Raw genomic sequence first — 6,307 nt, 5'->3', positions numbered from 1 at the left:
TGGGTTTTGTTTAGGTTCTTCATTATGAATTACAGACGGTGTGCCTGTTAAGTTATCCTCCGCACAGTCCACACCCTTAGCACTCGGAGCTAATCCAGGGTCACTACCTTGCAGAGCTGCCTCCTGCCCAGGAGGTGCCACTGCAGCATCTCCCTCCCCACTCACAGCTGGCCCCTCTCCTCTGGGCAGGGGAGAGAGTGATTTCACCTCCCCGCTCAGCCCCTCCTGCTCCGAAGCACTTTCTATCTCCACTTCGCTTTGTGCAGGCTCTTTTTCTGCCAGGCATGTGCTCGCGTTCTCCAGAGGGAGCGATGCAGGCTCACGTTTGGTCTCTTGAGCAGCGTCTGGTTTGAAGCCGTCGCCCATTTCAGCTTTAACGGCAGTTTGATCAGCAGGGCGACAGCTAGCAACTTCCTGACCCCGGTCTGCAGAATCTGCGCTTCCTCCATCTCTGCTGCTGCTGGTGGTATCAGTTCCTGCTGGCTCCTCTTCACAGACTTCGCTGCCCTCCATTACTTCAGCCACACGTTCAGTGATCTTACCGCTCTCCTGGCAACACGCAGGTTCTGCGCTGCTTTGATTAAATCCAACATCACCATTTTCAGATTTAGCATCAGGGCTATCCGTTTCCACGCCGTCTTCCAGTGAGGGCGAGCTGGATTTCCCATCTGTGCAACCTGCTTCCACCGTCCCTTCTCCCTCTCCACTCTTACCGCTGCCATGGATTTCCAAACCAGGACCAGATTTTGATGCACACGCAGGAACCTTCATCCCATTCACCGCTGGCAACGCTGCGCTGGTGCTCGCAGTGACGTCCTGCCTCGCTGCAACACAGACATCGCCTTGGCTTTCCAAGAAGCCACTGTTTACCTGATCAGCGTGTGAGTCCGCTCCAGTCTCTTTGTTATCGCCAGGCTCGCAAAGGTCAGGAGAGACCTCGCCAGTGCCACCGTCTGCATTCGTACCGTCATGTGCCGGCACCACTCCCGCATTTGCATCCTCCCCATCTGCACACTCAGTGCCATTAAAACCACTGAGTAAGGGCTGAGCAGCACTGGCTGACTCTTCCTTAGCTGGCGATTGCTCTTCTAGGTTTGCAGTCCTCCTTTCACCGGCCTCAGCCATCCCATCCTCTACCTGCTGCTGGCCCGCAGCCCTCTCAGCCGCCCCTGTACAGTTCCTGCATTCAGTTTGGCCCATAGCCACATCCACGCCCTCCAAGGAAGCTGGGGCTTCGCCTGCAGTTTCAACCACAGTAACAGTACTGTCAGCTGCACGCTCCTTGGCAGCTTGAGCTTCCTGATGGGGACTATCTTTACTGCACAAGCCAGCTTGATCCAAACCAACTCCAGCAGATGTCATTCCAGCTTCCTCATTTGTATTTCCACAGGATGGAAGATTTACGGCACCGTTTACACTTGCACACGGGCACACTGTGCAGTCTTTCTCATCCGATATAGTCCCAGAGCCTTCAGCAGAGGTTGGCCCCTCCTCTTCCTTTTCGCTCCACGTCACTGTGTTTTTACTTTCACAGAAGCACTCTGGGCACTTTGCATCCCCTGGGCTCAGCAAGTCATTTGGCGCATCATTAAAAGCTCCCAAACTCCTGCTGTTGCATTTCTCCTCCTGGTGGGTCGGGTCTGAGAGCTGCCCGATGTCCAGGTGAACAAGATCAGATGGACTTTCCTGCCTTCCTTCTCTTGCCATCTCTTCTAGGCTCTGAGAGGTAGCGGCCAGGTGACCATCCGGCTCTGCTCCTTTAGCAGAGCTGTCTCCAGAATCATCCAGTACAGGCTCTGTCTGCTGCCTTAAACTCTGTAACAAGACAAAAAAGAAAAGATTTTTTTTTTTTTTGTCACACATTTACACTGTCTCCACCATCTACAAGTTCTATATCTACATAATCCTATTTCATGCAACTCCTGCTCCCTCTGTACCTCTACCTGGTGTCCCCTGGGACAGAGTTACAAACGTACTGCAGTGGGTATTTGACATGCTCATTTTGTTATGCAGTAATACTGAAATTATTAGAATGACAGAAACGTTGGTTGGAAAGAGCATCTGGACGTTATCTTGCCTGAAGCTGGACTATCACCATCAGGTCAGCCATGACTTTGTCCTGCCAAGTCCCCATATCTTCTGATGGCAAAGTACCCACCACCTCTCTGGGCAATCTGTTCCCGAGCTGCACCACCCTGCCATGAAGGAGCCAGCCTGAAGCCACAGTTTGTCCCTCTACCCCCTTGTTACACCATCTGCCACCACTGAGAAGAGCCGTCATCTTTGTAACTGTCCTTCAAGCAGCAGTAGTCATAGTTCTTGAGTGCACTCAAATTCAAAATCGGTGAACAGCAGAATTCAACCTACCAAATAACACAAATATATACCAGTCTAGTCCCACAGAGCTTGAGAAAATGCTGCTTAAGCGCAACTTCAGATCCCTGCCCGGTGGCACTCCCCAGTTCTCATCAGCATTGCTCGATTTTCTCCATATTGACGGAAACGCTACTTCAGACGTGGGAATTGGCTGACGATGTCCAAACACCACCACTTGTCTCCTACTCCTAGGACTGAACTAATCATCTAATCTATTCCTGAGAATTGCATGCATAATTAAATATCTGAAATTTACTTCCTAAATGGAAATCAGAATTTGAAAATTATGACATACTATTAAAATTAGTATGTGCATCAGCGTGGAACGGTAGCAACGTACTCAATTCCTCTCTAATCTGCATTTTCCTTCCAGAGCATCTGCTTTGTCAAGGTTTCCCCAAGCTTTTATAGTTTGATACAATCAAACCTTTACTAAAAAAGAACCGCCTGTTTCAGTATCTTCTTTTTTATTCTCTTTGCTGCCTATCAATGTTCACATCTTAGAAAAAGTGACTTAAATTAACGAGCAACCTCAATCCTTCAATGCACACCCCACAGAGCTCCCTTGATTTTCTGTGGTAGGCTTGGGGGTTTGCGCCGTAAGCTTTTGGAGGTCATGCTGGTTTCTCAGTAAGTGCCTGTGACTCTCCACAAATACAAAGCTCTAAGAAACTATTTCAAACTGTTACCCTTTGCATTTATTTGTAAAAATACTCCAAAAAATGCATGCATCCTAGAAGCCTAACTGAAACAGGTCCCGGCAAACTTTAAAACTCTAGTTCACAGAGAAATAGAATTTCATGTCAAAAAATGTCAGCTTAAACACCCCTTTTCTCCCCGAGTATTAAAACGGCCAATATGTTAACTGGTGCATCACAGGGAACTTTTGGGTATTGCATGTACAAATAGTGGCTAAAATCACCACTGCTGCATTGAGGATATTGCATTTACTTGTCTTTCCACACTCCGAGGTTTGCAAACGATGAGCACCACCACTGAATCACTGACCACTAAACCTAATTCTGGGGTTTGCCATGAATCTCCTATTTAAAATAATCCTGCTACCCAGCTCCCATATACGCTGTCGCCTATGCCAGAGATCCCTGGCTTTAAGGCATCCCAAGGCAGGTCAGCATCGGAGGCAGGCAGCACAGCATCCCCATCCATCGCATATAGCACCAGGGATGGGACGCAGGGCTCTGCGTGCCACGGTACCCGCAGGCTGCAGCTAATTTTTGCAAGGGCAAACAGGATCAAACTGCATGCCGGCCGTCTGGTGGCCATAACCCCACAGCAGAGCATGGGGACCACGCTGCTCGTTCCCAGCCAGGATGGACAGACACAGACATCCCAGCCAGGATGGACAGACACAGACATCCCAGCCAGGATGGACAGACACAGACATCCCAGCCAGGATGGACAGACACAGACAACAGTGACGCTTACTTGGGAACAAGCAAGTTTTTCAAAAGGAGGGGCTGCGGCAGCCCCAGCATCCTCATGGTGAAGTCACTCTGCCGACAGCCTGACAAATAGAGCCGTCTCCAGAGGAAGCCAACTGGCTTTTAACTGACCCGAAATGAACCTAAATGAAATAATTACAGGGCTGCTTTCCAAATTTAAATCAGATTAGATGTGAAGTGAAACAGTGCTGGAAAGAAAAAGTCTAAACATAGCCTTTTCTGATTTTATTGTCAGGCAAAATGTACCCATCTGGCATTCGCATGAGCAAACAAGAAGCGAGCTTGATATGCTGGCTGTGCTTTCTTGTCTTTGGATGGAAACAATTCCACAATTAGCCTGGGTTTGCCACTCATGCCACCAGTTCCTGTTGAGATCGGGAGTAATTAAGATCTCAGGCACCCAGGGAAGGGTGAAAATGGTTCAGGGTGGCCCATACCTCTGAACATCCCCCCAGCCCACTGCCTGCAGACCATAATTCTTGCCTTCCTTAGTTAAAGGAACAAAAATATCCTGTTATTTAGATCCCACACCTCTGTAACAGCAGATATATGAGCTGATGAAGGAACACCCACAACCGATGCCAGCTGCGTAAGACGCGTGGGTGTTTCTGAGAAGTGGCACCGAAGTGTCCCGCTGCTTCACCTTCCTGTCCCAACTGCATCCCTGTGGCACCTATTTTAAAGCAGTGAGAGGAAGCCCTTCCAAAGCCCCATGGCTCCTGTGGTCTGACCTCCGTGGGGTCCCAGAGGAGTGCAGCGAGGGGACCGTTATGGACATGCACCCTGTGCGGCCAGGACAGGCTTGTCCTCCAAGTCCTGCACCAGGGTGCTAAGGAAACGGCTGATTTCTCCATCACCTGCCCCAGAGACTCTCCCCTCAGTCTACTCTCTAACCCTGAACTTTCCATCTGAATAGAGATGTACCCACCGTGCACAGCCCCAACAGACCCAGCCACGCTCTGGAGCCTGCCTTATGTGCCCGATGGCTGCCAGACACCCTGGAGGGACTAGTCCACCTCCAGGGAGGTTTCCCTGCCCATCTAAGCAGGTCCCAACCTAATGGAGAAGGCAGGAGCTGGGAGTAGAGAGAGCCCCTGAGGCCAATCAGAGCCAGCATTGCACAGCCCCAAGCCTGCTTCTCTTCTGAGAGAGAAAATTTGCTGCCTACTATGGCTATATCAGATCTCCCCATGCTCAAAGGAGAAGAAAATAGGCAGCTGTCCCACCTGGATGTTTGCTGACAACATCCAGAGAAAACATCAAGGTAAATACACCCCCAAAGGGAGGGAAGTCCTCCCCAGGGCCAGGCTGCTGCAGCAACCCGCCACCTCTGCTTTTCTTTCATCATCTCAGCCTTTTCCTTACCATGTGCTGGTGGCTCTGCATGTGCATCTGAAGGTGCCGTATGTCACTCTCCAAGCTGGCCGCTACCCCTTCCTTGGCTTCAACCGTCAGCATGTAAACATCGAGCCCGCGGTGGTGCTTCACGCTGTAGTCCCCCGAGTGCACAGTGTGAGACAAGGTGCTCCAGGAGTCCGGTTCCCTGGCTTCCTCTCTGCAATAAAACAAGCACAGGTTAATCTGCAGGCAAGGAGGGATGCTGCACTGCAGGGCACGCACGCTGTTCTTCACTCCGGACAGTCATCTAATCAACGGCCCGAGTGAAACAGAGCACCGGCTCCAGGGCCAGACAGACAAATACACACGCATGCTTCTTGGTCTTGAAAATTAATGTGATTTAGAGTTAATGCCAGCTACGAGCTTTATTTCACGAGGTCCTTCTCAGCTAGAGAGACCTGCTTTTTTTCCCCAGACGACAAGAGACTGGCAGCAAATGGCACAACAATCGCTTTTCAAAATGGAATTTATTGCAGGTGAAGATCACCAAAGCAGCTGTTGCAGAAAAACAGACGCGTGAAAGACAGAACTGCAGAGGGACAAGTTAGAATGAATGAGGATTAGCAGGATACAGATGCTACAACTTCTGTACTGAAACCAGCACGCTGCTTCACAAACACCCAACAGCCATCAAATCATAGCAATATTTTTGCTCCTGAAATGAATTTAGCTTGCTCTGTGAAACTGCTTCTGTGCAAGCTGTCCTCACTATTGCAGCAGTATCATGGATTTTCTTCTTGCTAGTCAAGAGGAAAAAAAAGGGAAAAAAAAAAAAAAAAAAAAAAAAAAAGATGCTGTTGCAGACCAGAATGAAAAAATAACTCAGCGGTTACATGCATCCAACAGAAATTTCTATTCAGTCACTTCTTTTCAAATGTCAAACCCAGATTTCACACAGGCTTGAGACTCAAAGCAGGTCTCGCCAAGCTGCACAGAGGATGTGTTGCTGCTACTTTAAGGGGGTGAGGAAACATTCATCTTATCGAGGTGTTCAACTCAAGCTTCAGGTTTACAGATTTCATTTTGAATCAGAACTCATTCAGGAAATCCCAAATCTGTTTTAATTCACC

Source organism: Egretta garzetta, unplaced genomic scaffold, assembly GCF_000687185.1.
Source record: "Egretta garzetta isolate BGI_Z169 unplaced genomic scaffold, ASM68718v1 scaffold322, whole genome shotgun sequence".
Classification (NCBI taxonomy): domain Eukaryota; kingdom Metazoa; phylum Chordata; class Aves; order Pelecaniformes; family Ardeidae; genus Egretta; species Egretta garzetta.
This window is presented reverse-complemented; position numbering follows the sequence as displayed.